Source organism: Notolepis coatsorum, assembly GCF_963971535.1.
Source record: "Notolepis coatsorum genome assembly, chromosome: 16".
Classification (NCBI taxonomy): domain Eukaryota; kingdom Metazoa; phylum Chordata; class Actinopteri; order Aulopiformes; family Paralepididae; genus Notolepis; species Notolepis coatsorum.
In genome coordinates, this window is record NC_140180.1 from 16,709,385 (window position 1) to 16,726,201 (window position 16,817).

Here is a 16,817-nt window from a genome sequence, read left to right on the forward strand (position 1 = left end):
AATTGACCAATGGTGAAGGGAACAATGGCTGGAGGGAGGAAACAAACAAAATGGAGAACACACACACTGGGGAATATATACATTGGGATGTAACACCCCCATACATAAGACAAAAAACATGCCTACATAAACTACCAACTAAACATGTTTTTTTTTTTTTCTTTAACAACGAGATAACATCCCCGAGATAACATGCACTCCAAAACAAAGAGCTATGAAAAAACTAGCAGCAACATAAAACGAGTCCACAGCAACATAGACCGAGTAGACAGCAAAAATAGATCAAGTCGACAGCAATATACAGTAGAACGAGTCGACAGCAAAATAGAACAAGTCGACAGCACGAGAGATTTAACTCCGAGATAGAGCATCCGCCAACACATTCTCAGACCCCTTCTTATGCTTTATGCTGAGGTTATAATTTTGCACTATGAGCGCCCAACGCATGAGGCGCTGATTGTGGTTGTACATCCGCGACAGAAAAACCAATGGGTTGTGGTCGGTGTATACTACCACTGGTAATACGCTCGAACCGACATACACCTCAAAATGTTGCAACGCATACAACATAGCCAAAGTCTCCTTTTCAATAGTGGAATAGTTTAGTTGATGTTTGTTAAATTTCCGGGAGAAATAACAAACCGGGTGATTGACACCATCGTGATCTTCCTGTAATAACACCCCTCCAGCTCCCACCCCGCTGGCATCCACCTCCAGCTGGAACGGCAGGGAGAAATCTGGAGCAGAGAGAACAGGGGAACTGCATAAGAGAGCTTTAACACTATCAAATGCATTTTGACAATCAGCTGTCCAAATGAATGGTTTGGACGGGCTACACAGGCTAGTGAGAGAAGTGACGACAGAAGAAAAGTTCCGGCAAAAACCACGGTAATACCCAGCCATCCCAAGGAATCTACGCAATTCCCGCCTAGTAGTAGGCACTGGAAAAGTTGTGATTGCAGATATTTTTGCATCCACCGGACGCACTTGGCCTTGTCCTACCTGCTTACCAAGATAGGTAACCGTAGCCTTGCCGAACTCACACTTGGCCAGGTTAAGGGTCAGGGAGGCTCCAGCTAAGCGGTCAAAGACAGTTTGCAAGGTTGTCATGTGGTCACGCCAGTTGGTCGAATAGACAACCAGGTCATCGAGATAGGCATTACAATTTGGAACACCAGCCAGGACTAGGGTCACCAGTCGCTGGAAAGTGGCCGGGGCATTACGCATTCCAAAAGGCATTACAGTATATTGCAGAAAATTGTCAGGAGTAACAAACGCCGAGATTTCCGAGGCACGGGGGGTCAAAGGGACCTGCCAGTAACCCTTTAACAAATCTAGTTTGCTAACATAGGTGGCAGATCCAAGGTTGTCAATACAATCTTCCATGCGGGGCAGTGGGAAGGAATCAGGCACGGTGACAGCATTTACCTTTCGGAAATCAGTACAAAATCTAGGAGTTCCATCCGATTTGGGAGCTAACAAGCAAGGTGAACTCCAGGGACTGCAACTTGGCTTGGCTAAACCATGTTTTAACAAATAGTCAACCTCCTGTTGCATCATGGCCCTCTTGGTGACGTTAACACGGTATGCATGTTGCTTGATAGGCACAGCATTGTTAACTTTAATATCATGGGCCAATACAGAAGTACAGGAGGGAACATCACCAAACAGAGCCATGTAGGCCTGAATCAAATTTGTGATGTCCTCTCGCTGCTCCTCAGGTAAGTGTGCTAAGTGAGTGGGCAGGTTCAATAACATCTCAGTGTTGGACAATCTAGCACCCTGATGGGCTGCATTGCGCAACTCCAAGCCATCTACATCCTCACCACTAACGTCAGGAGAGTCCGGAACTATTGGAGTTGAGGCAACAGCAGAGACGGCCAGTCCGGCTGTCTGGTCTGAGGTCTTCACCTGCACACTATCTCTGGAAAAATATGGTTTAAGCATATTGATGTGGCAAACACGAGAGTGACGTTTACGATCAGGGGTGCGAACCACATAGTCTGTATCACTTATCTTCTTGTCTATTGCATACGGTCCGGAAAAACGAGCGGAAAGAGCAGAACCAAGGATAGGTAACAGGACTAGAACCTTATCACCTGGCTGGAAAGATCGAGAAACAGCTTTCTCGTCATAGTGCCGTTTCATAGTTCTCTGGGAAGAAGAGAGCGCTTCTTTTGCGAGAGAGCACGCCTGATGCAGTCGCTCTCGAAACTGGCTAACAAAATCTAGCACATTAGTGGGTGTGCTGGCACCCTTTGACATGAACCGTTCTTTAAGAACTTTCAGAGGCCCTCTAACAGTGTGCCCAAAAACGAGCTCAGCAGGACTGAAACCAAGAGACTCCTGTATGGTCTCTCGCGCAGCAAATAGAACAAGGGGGACACCCTCATCCCAATCTTTCTCTGTGTCTAAGCAATATTTACGCAGCATGGACTTTAAGGTCTGATGCCAACGTTCTAGAGCCCCCTGAGTTTCAGGGTGGTAGGCACTGGACACTATATGTCGGATACCCAGGGACTGTAACACTTGCTCAAATAACCTAGACAGGAAGTTGGTGCCTTGGTCCGTTTGTACTACCTTAGGCAGTCCAAACGTGGAGAAGAACTTCGTCAAAGCCTTCATTATTACAGGCGCTGTAATTCTGCGAAGAGGGATAGCCTCAGGGGAACGGGTGGCGGTACACATTATTGTCAACAAAAACTGATTGCCGGCTTTGGTCCTTGGCAACGGACCAACATAGTCAACTATGACATGTTCAAATGGTTCACCGACCGCTGGTATAGGACAGAGGGGAGCAGGTGGAATTACCTGGTTTGGCTTTCCGGTAATCTGACAAGTACTACAGGTACGACAGTACTGTGCTACATCGGACTTCAAACCGGGCCAAAAGAAATGTTGAAGTATTCTGTTGTATGTTTTAGTGACTCCCAAGTGTCCAGACCAAGGGTGGTCATGGGCCAAGAACAGTACATGCTGACGATAAACTGCAGGGACAACAATCTGATAAACAGTGCTCCAGTCTGGTACCTGATCTGGTAGCCCTATCTCCGATTGTGCATGCTCTGTCAGTCTAGTACCATGGGACCTCCATGTACGCATCAAAACTCCTTCATCCACAAAATAAGAATGCAACTCTCTCCTCTGTTCTATTTCAAGAGAAGAGAAACATTTTGCAAGAGAAGGGTCAGCCTTCTGGGCAGTAATTAGCATTACACGAGTAACGGGTAACTTCAATGCGTCGGAACTAGTTACAGTTGTCTGTGGGGGTACCTTACTATGAGTCGGTGGTTTGTCAGCGGTATCAGAAGTTGGAGCCAGCAACTCCTCCCTGACAAAGGCTGAAGCAAAAACAGAGTCAGACAAATTAATTTCATCACCTCTCTTTTTCAATTGAGCCCGAGTGACAACACTTGCAGAAAAAACTTCAGGGAAGTTCTGTGACAAGTCATCAGGCAGAGAATCTGTGTCTGGGTGATCCAACACTTCCAGCACAGCGTTCACCTGTCCTCCAGCTAAATCATTTCCCATGATAAAGGAAATGCCTTTAACTGGCAAGGAAGGTCTCACCCCTATTTTAAAGAAACCAGTGACCAAATCAGATTGTACATGAATACAGTGTAACGGGGCTGGCACGAAACCCATCTCAATACCTTGAACTAGGACACTAGAACCACAGGAAGATTTCTCAGACAGAGGTAGTACATCAGAGAGGATAAAGGATTGTGAGGCTCCAGTATCTCGTAAGATCTGAACTGTACACTGATCTTTTGGATCCCCTGTCAAGGAAACTAAACCCTTGGAAGTAAATGGCCTGAAACAAGGATCGAGAACATCCTTGCGCATCTGTTGATCGGAATCAGGTGCCATTTTAATCAGACCAACCCCTTTGGGTTGTCTAAAGTTCTGAGAGGACGGTTGCTGCTTACGTTTCAATGTTAAACAGTCAGAAATAACATGACCAGATTTATGACAGTAGTAACATGTCCGCTCATCTTTTGAGCGTGGAGGTGACATTTTTGGTCGGGGTGTGTGAATTCTGAATGGTTGGGGACAGAAGGTCTCTGAGAGAAATCATGGGGGGGAAACGAGTCACGCCTATCTACAAACACAGTTTTATGGGTTAGCGCAAACTCATCAGCTAATACAGCAGCTTGCTGCAGAGTGGACACTTTCTGCTCACTCAGGTAAATTACAATACGCTCTGGCAAACGATTCCTTTTTTTTTTTTTTTTTTTTTTTATTATTGCAAAACAGAACTTATTAAAAGTCAGTACTCAACACACAATGTATAATGAAACTTTCAGTAAAGGTGGTTAAAATATATGCAAGTACAGAAACAGGATAAAACAAAAATAGTCAATAATAACATTTTAACCGTATACAGTGTATATCCAGCGAAATTACAATTATATAAATGTTAGTATATAATATACCCCTAATACCTATTTTCTAAAACCCTACACACATATGCTCCAGCTCAAACCCCCCCCCTCCCGGACCCCCTCTTGGATAGTACCTCCATTATCCCTCACTCCTAACCAGACACTACCTTTATAGGCTAGCTTTTATTCTCTCCACCACTTCTAACCACATTGACATTTTGGATTCATTGAGCCCCAGAATTCTTGCTGTAGATATTTCTTGATATATCACATCGAGATATGTAAGAAACCACACTTTCCGGCAAATTTTTTCCGGTTGAAACCAACGTGATGCGATCAGTTTTTTAGCTACTGTGATACCCGATAAAACCAATCTTTTTAGTTGTGGATTCACTGCAAACTCAAAAACATCATTCAATAGCAATACCGCGGGGTGTACAGGTATATTCCAAAATACGAGTATTGATAATTGTTGCGACACATCTTTCCAGAATGCCTTAACTGGTGGGCAGTCCCAATACATGTGCATAAATGTTCCTTCGTCCCCATTTGTACATTGGGAGCATTTGGAGTCTTGTATAAGCCCCATTTTGCACAGCCTTATAGGAGTCAAGTATGTCCTGTGAATATAGTTCAGATTGATTTGTTGATGATCCGGGTTCCTTGATGTAAGTCGGACATTTGCCCAGGCTCCTTGCCAATCAAAGTCATTTTCCAGGTCTGGTATATCCCTCCTCCAGACATTGTCTAGTTGAAGGGTTTCATACGAGGACGTTAGTAATTGATAATAAAAACCTGATACAAAACCTCCCAATGTATCTCTTTCATAGAAAAATTTGTGGTATCTGTGGTGTTCAATTGGTATGAGTAATGGAACACCGTGAGATTTCATACAAAGTCGTAACTGTATGTAAAAAAGCCATGTGGACTCGGTGAGGTTAAACTTTATGCATATTTCGACATAACTACAGAGGCCCTTGTTATTAAAAATATCCCCTAATGAGTGTATGCCTTTCTCTTCCCATATAGGGAATCTTATAGGTCGTTTTCCCATTAAGAGAGCATTGTTATTGAATATGGGAGTGTGATTATGCCATACTTGAGGGTTAGGAAATTTCCTTTGTGTTTCCCGCCATGTCCTGATTGCATGGGTAATTATTGGGCCAAATTCTCGCTCACAATGCTTGATTGAAAGTTTAGTGTATGCTATGTCTTTCAATCTCTGTGGGGCTACTATGTTTTCTTCTAATTTTCTCCAAGATACCAAAGCCTCGGGGTCAAACCATATCTTCTTCAATGGTCTTAATGTGAAGGCATTAAAATATTGTAAAAAATCTGGGACTGCCATGCCACCGTCTGCTTTATTTCTCTGTGCGGTGGATCTTTTTATGCGAGGTGGTTTGTTATTCCAAATAAATTTGTATGTGGAGGTTTGTAATCTTTTCCAGTAGCCCTCTGGCGGAGGTAACGGAAGCATTGAGCTGAAAAAATTGATTCTTGGTAATACATCCATCTTAACTATTGATACCCTTGCCTGTACTGAGTTTTTAAGTTTTGCCCACCTGTCCAGGTCGTCTTTGATTTTGTTCTGTATTTTTGTGTAATTGTGCTTCACCGTTTGTCTTATGGTGGGAAATATTTCCACACCCAAGCATCTGAAATGTTTGACCATGGGTATCGCACCTGGGAGGGTTGTGTCTTTTTTTGCACTGGTGTTAAGAGGAAGAAAAGCCGATTTAGGCCAATTTATTTTAAATCCCGATAAATCACCAAAGTTCTCTATCAACTTGAGTATAAGCGGCAATGTGTTGTTGGGGTTTTGCATGAACAATATTACGTCGTCCGCATATAAACTAATTTTATGATGTGTGCCCTTGATTACTATTGGTTCTATGTGTTGGGATTGTCTTATAAATTGTGCTAAAGGTTCTAAAGATCGAATAGTCCGGGACTAAGAGGGCAACCTTGTCTGGCTGAGCGTGATACCGGAAAGATAACGGAGATGAATGTGCCTGTTGTAATCCTGGCCGATGGGTCCTTGTATAGTACTTTAATCATATCAATGAAACCTTTTCCTAACCCCATCCTTTCCAATACTGCCCATAGAAACGACCATTCCAACCTGTCAAATGCTTTCATAGCATCCAGGGATAGTATCGCCTTAGGTGTGATGTCCTCTTTGTCTGTATCTAGTACGTGCAGTATTCGCCCTTATGTTATCATTGATCAGGCGACCTTTTATGAAGCCTGTTTGGTCCGGATGAACTAAAGACGTCATATGCTTTTGCAATCTGATGGCTAATATCTTAGAGTACAGTTTGACATCGGTTCCGAGGAGGCTTAAAGGACGGTAACTACCGCACTCAGTGGGGTCTTTGTCTTTTTTGTGAAGAACTGAAATGAGTGCGGTATTTTGGTGTTCAATGAAGCTTCCCTCTTTGACTGAGTATAAGATCATATTTAGTAATAAGGGTCCAAATATGTCCCAGCAAGAAATGTACATTTCTGATGGGATACCGTCAATTCCCGGAGCTTTGCCGTTTTTCATTCCGGATATGGCCTTCTTGAGTTCTTCTAATGTGATCGGTACTTCTAACTGTTTAGCGTCTTCCTCCGTAAGTTTAGGGAGAGTAATTTGATTAAGATATGTGTCTAATTTGTCTTGATCAAAGGTCGTTTCTGAATTATATAAATCGGAGTAGAATTCTTTGAATGTATCGTTTATTATTTTGGGTTCTGTTACTAGAGCTTGTTGTTTCCTAATGGCAGTTATATCTGCAAATTTTGCATTAATTCTTAGTCGCATGGCTAATAGGTGACTAGGTTTAGAACCTTGGAAGTACTGCTGTTGTCTTGTGCTGCGTATTTGCAATTCCGATTTTTGTCTGTACATTGCTTTGATCTCTGTCTTTAGAATGTTAACTTGGTTATCTAGTCTAGTAGAGTTGTTGTATTTTAAAGAATTAAAAAGCGTTGAGTAAAGCGTTTCCATTTCAGACAGTTTTGTGTTTTGATTTTTGCGCAATATGGAGGTAAATCTATCCGAGAAATCCTTGATCATATTCTTTACCGACATCCATAATATTCTGGGATCTTGCACCGAGTTAGCATTATCCCGTAGGAATACTGTGAGAGCTTCTTTAATTTGTGTAATGAATTCCTTGTTGTTAAGCAGCATCGAATTAAAACGCCATCTTGGGGCCCGGGCAGATAGTGTACCAAATGTTGCTTTCAGGATTAAGTAGCAGTGATCTGATAGCGCATTGGGTGTCATTTCCACTTCATATTTATCAAATATTCTCGGGGATGCAAAGACGTAATCAATTCTGGATAGTGTGTTGTGTCTCGCCGAACGACAGGAGTACTTGCGGGTCATGGGGTTAAGTGAACGCCATAAATCAGTTACTCCTGTTGATTTCGACCAATCTTTTAATGCTTTAGATGAATTCTTTTGTTCGCTGGAGAAGGAAAGGTAAGTTTTGTCCATCCTTGGGTTCCAAATGGCATTAAAATCCGCACCTATTATATATGAGTACTCGGGATGGTTTAACATTTCTCCTGTTAGTGAAGTGAAGAAACCCACTTCGTACAAATTCGGGGCATATACCGCTGCCAATGCAATTTTCCTGTTATTGTGTATAATCCTAGCTATAGTTATGCGCCCCTCAGCATCCGACCATACCCCTTTCAATTCGATATTTAATTTGCGTCTGACGACTATGGCTACCCCTCTAGTTCTCGTAGCAAAAGAAGAGTGACTAATATTATGGTATATGTTATCCGCTAACGTATTTATGTCTCCCTCTAAAATGTGCGTTTTGCTTAATAGAGCCACGTCCACATGTTCTTTTTTCATCAGTGTGAGCACGCTTTTGCGCTTGTGTTGTTTGTTTATCCCACCGGTGTTCCATACCATTATATTCAAACTAGCCATAGTCTATGCATGTTTTCGTGTAGTTTTTGGTAATGCTTCTGGAGTATGAAGCTACAATAGATGTACATCCAATTAATGAGGTCCCGTTGAGAGCTGAGCTTAAAAACATATATATATACAAATAAAAATCCCCTATTTTCCCCTCACCCAGAAAGTCGAACATGCCTGTGTTCCAAGAACACATCCTCCGCGATTGACTTTCTCCCATGGTCCACCGGATTGCCCAAACTGAGCATTGTAATCCTAATTTTCCTATGCTAATTGCCATAGGATCTAACATTTCCATTCTATTGCAATAGAATGTCGCTTTTGGTCTTGCACCTTCCCTTACTGTAATGAAGTATTGTGATAAATAATATAAAAATAAAAATAAAAAATAAAATAAAAAAAGAGAATAAACTTTTATCGACATATTCCTTTGAACCCTCCACTAACGTGTGGGGGAAAAAAAGGAAAAGATTGTAGAGCAATATTGACACCTTAATGTGAAGAACATTGGAAAAGAATAATGTAAGTTAAAATATATTTAAAAAATATAGAGTAATATTGACACCTTAATGTGAAGAACATTGGAAAAGAACAATGTAAGTTAAAATATATTTAAAAAATATAGAGTAATGAGAAGAAAAAATTAAATAAAATAAAAATCAATGGAAAGATATAGATAAGGAATAAGAGATAAATAATTATCAACGTGGAGAAGCCACTAGAACCGATTTAACTGATTAGATAAGATAGAAAAGCAGCGCCTTTTAGCGCTTCAATGTGCCTTTAATGGAGTGATTACTTAAATTGTTAGAATAACCTTGCTGTGTTCATACGTTTATGTGTGGTTAATTTTTAAAGTATTATTAAGGACTGATTGAACTTCATTTAATTTATTATCTGCTATGTGTATACACACCGAATGTTTATTGTTAGAGTTGTATGCTTCGTTGTCATGGTGCCTTATATTCTAGAAGGTTGTAGAATATACTAGTGCCTAGACTTTTTTACTTTCCAGAATGATCTAAGAGACCCAGGGCATTTGAGCGATAAACCCAGAATATTCCAGATAGATCTTTTTGCAATGATATTTATTTGTCCCCTCAGAGACCAGAGACTGAAATTATAATGTATTATGAATCGTATTATACACAGTACACTTTGTTATAGACGGCTTGCATATCGTTTGCTACCTTGATGAACACAACAAAGTCATTCCAACACTGGTGGAATGACTTTATTGATGAACACAATAAAGTCATTCTAACACTGGTATATATTGAGAGAGAGGCTTAACTGTTTCCGGCATTTTCGTCATGCTTTGGGTTATTTGCTCCATTTTGATTCAGGAAATCCTCAGCTTCAATAGGTGTATATGCACCTGACCTGCGGCCGTTATTGCCCAAGAATGATAACAGCGCCGGATATGATAGCCTTGGCTTGTAGCCGGCTTTGTACAGCTTTTGCATCACATCTTTGTATGGTAGACGTCGGATGATGGCCTCTTTGCTCAAATCTTCGTAGATAAATATTGGTTTATCACCATACTTCAGCTTCCCACGTTGGTTGCGAGCATATTTGATGATGTCATCCCTTGTTGTAGTTTTCCGCAGAGTGACAATGATGACTCTCGGACCGTTGATACTTTGCCCCTGGGAACCGATTCTGTAAACTTGTTCCACTTCTGGCACTTTGTTTGGATCGGTGTTATCCAAAATCGTTGATAACACTATTGGAAAGTTGGTATCTTCGCAGTTCACTGCTTCATCAAGCCCCACAATGCGGATGTTATTCCGCCTGTGGTAACGTTGGGATTCTAGTTGCCTCTCCATCGCTTCTTTTTTAAGCTCTTTTATCTCTCTCCGGAGTTCTTCTTTCACTTTTTCCATATCTTCTCCCATCTCTGTCATGCTACCTTCGTACGCCTTGACTGCATGTGTAATTTCTTTCACCGTGTTCTCCACTGTCGTGATTCGCAAGGACTGATCGGCGATCGCTCTCATAACCTGTTCGAATTTAGTATCGATGTGTTCAACATGTGCTTTGAAAGCTACCATCTGTTCTTTATCAGCGACCATCAGTTCTTTTATCAGGATAGTCAGAGAGTTGAAGTCGGGTGGAGTGGTGGTGTTGAAGTCGAGTGGAGTGGTAGTACTGCTTTCTTCAGTTGGCGGCATAGATGCAGTGACGTTGGAATCCATATATCTGGCTGCTCTCGCTTTCACGGAGCTTGATTCTGTACCTTCTGTTATGTTGGTCTCTATTAACTCTCTTTCGGGGACCGTAATCGATGATCCCGGTAAATTGTCCTCTTCATTCTCCTCCTCGGAGCTTGTCGCCGTCGGCTCAGAACCAGCGACGGTTAGGACGTGTCTTCCTCGTTTTGTTACGTCCTGCGCCGTTGAAGTTGCCGTAGTTATTTTCTCTGTCGTCTTTCTACCTCTAACCATTTTGTCTTTTGATATGGTTAGTAGAGGGTCTTAACAATACATACGATGTGGTCTATTCTCTTTCTTTACTGTCCAAATAATGTTTTTAAACGAAATTAGCGTTGGTGGGAGCGGAGCAATTGCAAAATGCGTGCACTACATGTTGTGCTAAAACCGGAAGGCAAACGATTCTTAAACTCTTCTAATAGAATGAGTTCTCTGAGAGAGTTAAGATCTGAGGCCTTGCTTGCTGCACACCATTTATCAAAGAGAGTTCCCTTCTCTCTAGCAAACTCTACAAAGGTCTGGTTGACAGCTCTCTTGTGACTGCGAAACCTCTGCCTATAAGCTTCGGGCACAAGCTCATATGCACGAAGGATGGCAGCCTTCACAGTATCATACAATAGACTATCTTCTAGGGAAAGTGTTGAACAAACCTCTTGGGCTTTACCAGTCAATTTGCATTGAAGCAACAAAGGCCAGACCTCTCTTGGCCAGCGCAATGAAGCAGCAATACGCTCAAACACATTAAAATAAGTATCAACTTCTGTCTCGCGGAACGGAGGCACCAAAGCAATGTGTTTACTTATATCAAAAGTGTGTGATGAATAAGCTGTGGAGGAGGACATACCCGGGCCTTGTGGAGGAGTCGGTGTAGCAGAGTTGGATTCACTCCTTAGGACTTCCAGCTCCAACCTCCGCAGTCTGAGCTCTTTTTCCACTTCATGTTCAAGCTCCAACCTACGAATGTTAACAGCCCTTTCATTTTCTGCCTCAAGCTCCATTCTACGAAGCCGATACTCCGCCTCACGTGCTTGTGCCTTCTCCTGAGCCTCCATCTGGAGACGTGCTATTCTAACCTTGACCTGGGCCCCTTCTCGAGACCCAGTTGACACAGGAGAGGTCAAGTGAAAATGTGGCAATGTGACGTTCACACCTGCCTTTTCAGCACCATGGGCTTGCTCCTCAGAAGGCTGTGCTTCCGTAGGTTCACCAGGAGGACTTGCATGTTCATCAGAGACCGCAGGTAAAACAAGCGTCCCCTGCTCCAACAGCTTATCTACCACAAGACACCTGATATCCTGCTTAAGATGCTTTTGTTGAACCGAGAGTTTAAAATGTGTGGCAATCTCCACTAAGTCTGCCTTGCGGCAGCTATCTAGCGCTTCCCAAGTAGGATTGCTCAAGAATTTCCCCAGATCAAAAGTACTAACTGCCATTTTTTTTTCTTACACAAATGCCATTTTTACACAAAGTAATTAATAACTATACAAGTGTAAACAAACACAGTTCACCAAATCCATCAACCAACAATTGAACACGGGTTACAAAATCCAGGCAGAGCCCCCATTTATGTTACGACCCCTGTGTGTCTAAGGGTAAAGGGCTGTAACATAACAGTTGGTTGACAGAAAAGATGGACCAGGTTTGTAAACAACAATGATATTTATTGAATAGAGGCAAAGGAAGCACATGTAGCTCAGGGGTGAGCCCAGGCCAAAACAACAAACAAACACCACTATACTCCAAATAAACACAATCTAATCTATGGTAAAAGAGATTACATTACCTAAACTACTCTTACTAGGGATGCTCGATATTGGCTTTTTTACCGATACCGATATTCCGATATTGTCCAACTCTTAATTTCCGATACCGATATCAACCGATACCGATATATACAGGGTTTCCCCGTCCAAAAAACTGAATAATTTCAGGTAACTAATAATTTCACTGGATATATATATAACAAATATTGTTATTGTTTTTTTTTGTTTTTAAACCGATACCGATATTTTCCGATATCACATTTTACTGCCGATATCGGCCGATAATATTGGTTGGCCGATAATATCGGACATCCCTAACTCTTACCTAACCAAAACAGGAGAAAACAATGTCCAAAGGAAATGGCAGCTCACCCCATCTGTGCTTCCTGAGAAAGAGAGAAAAACACATTAATTATACAGAAACAAAAGCAGAATATATACAAAAACAAACTATGGCTAACAATGCTCTCTCTGTGGCCATACACACACAAGGAAATTACTACTAAGCACCAAAGGCAATAAACGAAATGCAATACTGTCAAAGTTACAGGTTTACCAAAAACACAACATGCCTAGCCTCATGCCAGAGAGAGAGAAAGACTGAAGTGAGAAGCCATGTTTTAACAGGTGTGGGGTGATCCATGATTGGGTGGTGTGGATTGAGTGTTGGAGTCTGAAGCCATCCACCAATCGGTGCTGTATTGCAATAATGGAAGAATTGACCAATGGTGAAGGGAACAATGGCTGGAGGGAGGAAACAAACAAAATGGAGAACACACACACTGGGGAATATATACATTGGGATGTAACATGTTGGAATAAAGTGATGAAAGTGCAACCTATAAGAAATGGACAACGTAATTGGTGAGCTTTAGAGGTGCATGGATACACATTGTATTGCCTAGATGGTGTCAGGCTAGGCGATTGCTTAATTCTCTTTCCTGTCCAGTCTAACTGGATGCTGACTGTAGCTTGTTACTGTAGACCTACAGAGTGAGTAATTGAGTGATTAAAAAAAATCGCACTCGTGTGAAGTGAGGGGTGCTCTTATCATCGTACATCATCTCACCCACCTCTCTTCCTCACTTTTTTATTTTTGTGTCTATCAGCTGCTGCTCGACAGTTTGACCCCAAGATGACCGACCAGGACTACAGCGAAACTGTCAAGAAGTGGCTTCGTTATGCGCCAGACCGGGAGGGAGGCATCTCAAGGAACCGAAGTGACCCAAACTTAAGTCAAGCGAACCAGAGTCAAACTTAGGGTACCCCAGCACAGCACACACTGTTTCCCTGGTTCATACAGTACAAGGAATTACCCTCATGGACACTGTTCTTCCATGGACGGCATCTACTTGAATGACTTGCTGCTTCAGCCTGTTCTTGGAACCGAAGTGACCCAAACTTAATTGTCAAGCGAACCAGAGTCAAACTTGGGGTACCCCAGCACACTGTTTCCCTGGTTCATACAGTACAAGGAATTACCCTCATGGACACTGTTCTTCCATGGACGGCATCTACTTGAATGACTTGCTGCTTCAGCCTGTTCTTGCAGTGTTTATTTTTTTAATTTTTTATTTTAACCTTTATTTACCCAGGGTAGGTTCGCTGAGCACGGATGCTCTTTTTCAGCTACGCCCTGCTTCACATTCACAGAGTTCCATTCACACCTGGGAGCTGCCCAGGCCTAACAAAATTAATAGTTGGTTTCAGGTTGCCGACCGACCCTGCCGATTTTGGTGCGACCCAATATATTTTATGAGTTTTTAGAAAAAATTATAAAAAAAAAAAAAAATCCGTTATTTTTTTTTTTTTTAATAAAGTTTCATAGAAATCTTAGTCAAACATTTAGTATTATGGATATTAAACATGCTGGCAGAGTACATGCATCCATGTTGTTGTGAACATTTTAATTAAATAAAGAAATTCCCTATCCATAGTCGCCGTGGGAAAGAATAAAATAAAAAAATAAAATAAAATAAATTCCCTACCTACCCATGGCCAAACTGACAACCAACCTGAAACCAACTATTAATTTTGTTAGGCCCCAGTACAACCACAGTCTGACACTGTTGGCCACTGAGCAACTCCACTGGAGCAGTTGGGGGTTTAGTGCCTTGCTCAAGGGCACTTCAGCGGTTGGTGTTAAGGGTATGGGAGAGAGTTATATGGGAGAGAGTTATAGAAACATTAGGGGTGTAACGGTACACAAAATCCACGGTTCGGTACGTACCTCGGTTTTGAAGACACGGTTCGGTATTATTTTCGGTACAGTGGGGGGGGGGGGGGGGAATCCAAAAAAAATTGCTTTTCATTTATCTATTTATTTAACTGTATTAAACAATATAAAACGAATTGGCCATAATTGACTGAGCAAACTAATGCTTACTGCTGTAACCTACTAATAACACTTAAGTAAATCTGAAGATTATTATATAGCAGATGCCTTGGAGGATAAGTCGTGGACAACTGTAGATCATCTAAGCTCCACTGTGTTTAAATTCAAATCCTCTGCCATTGTTATTTAACCCTTGTGTCTGAAAACTAAAGTATTATACTCTTATTAGGGGACTAAATTGAAAAACTCCATAAAAAGATTATGTTGAAATAATTTTCCATAAATATTTTATTCAACTTCAGCCCTGATCATAACCATTTTTTATATTATTTTTGTAATGAAATACTCCCACTTTTCTGAAAAGAGTTGTTAAATATGACAAAAAAAAGAATATGTGGTGGTTATGATCGGGCTGAAGTGGAATAAACAATTTATGAAGAGTAAAAAAAAAAATACAAGATAATTAAAAGATTATGCCACATATTATGTTGGCTACAAACATAATCACTGCAAAGTTATCAAACAAATACGAATCTGATCAGACACAAGGGTTAAGTTGTTGTTCCCTTTCTAATTTCCTCAAACATCTAGTCTAGTTAATGTGATCAATATTATTTGACAATTGATGCTTTTTGTTGGACATTTCAGTCAGTGAGCTCATACTTTGAGCTCATAAATTTATAGTTAAAATGATTGAGACACCGCAATCTTGTCTTCGTTGTGCATGAATGCGTGTGCTCACCACACACAATATGTGTGTCACTATTCTGGCAGTGGCTATATATGTATTGTTAATGAAAGCCTGTTATAAGGTATGTTATTTTTTTTTGTGTAAAAGGTATGGTCACTGGAAGTATGATATGAGACCCTAGAAAAAAATAAATTTTCATATTAAAGCCATGTTGTCATTTTTGTTCACACATTTTTGGAAATATGGTCATATAAGAATTGTATTATTATTTATTTAACAATAGTGTGTTTAACAGCAGGAAAAAAACATGTAATGTTATGATGTATACATATCAGCAGCAATATTTTAATGTAAAATGTACATTAATCAGTATTGATTCCTTAACTTTACAAGTTACAAGTAGATGTACAAGTTACAAATGTACAAGTAGAGTACCATTTAGATTATGGTTGAATAAACATTGATGTCTAACATTGATTCAATATAAAATCAACTAAAATGTGCATGTAGATTACCATTTAGATTATGGTTGAATAAACATTGATGTCTAACATTGATTCAATATAAAATCAACTAAAATGTGCATGTAGATTACCATTTAGATGATGGTTGAATCAACATTGATATAGTATCAGTTATGGTTGACACCTAACGTTGATTCAACATGTAAGTCATAGCCAATATGGGAGGCGTGCGCCAAAGTACACATTACCACCCCCGACTCCTGGGGCTCTTGCTCCGTCAATCATTTGGCGATCTCGAAAGATTTTGGACAGGGTTGTAGCCAATGAGTGTGGCTTTCCAATGATACCCCACATGGGGATCTAATACGGTCTCTATTGATCGATTTATGATAAAGAAAAGCAGGGTCCCCTTACAGCTTAGGTTAAAAAGTCTTAAATGTAACCTGTTGCTACCTGCAGGAACCCTGTCCGTCAACATCCACCTTCAGTGAGACCATAACACCTGGCCATCATGAAGATGACGTGTCACCCACCTCTACAAGCAGCAGTATCACCACCACCACTAATGGTTTGACCTCACAAGACCCTGCACTATGGCCAAGTGTCATAGGCCATACCCAACAATGTGGTATCAAGTCAATACAAGTCAAAGATATTGTTTTACCCCAAAATCTAAATACAGCGAACGAACATGGCTTCTGTATTGGGTTAGCCCAGCCTCAGTCTTCTGTGTTGTGGACCCTTGTGTAACCCTACCCCTTCTGTATTGGGTTAGCCCAGCCTCAGTCTTCTGTGTTGTGGACCCTTGTGTAACCCTAACCCTAACCCTTCTGTATTGGGTTAGCCCAGCCTCAGTCTTCTGTGTTGTGGACCCTTGTGTAACCCTAACCCTAACCCTAACCCTTCTGTATTGGGTTAGCCCAGCCTCAGTCTTCTGTGTTGTGGACCCTTGTGTAACCCTAGCCCTTCTGTATTGGGTTAGCCCAGCCTCAGTCTTCTGTGTTGTGGACCCTTGTTTAACCCTAACCCTAACCCTTCTGTATT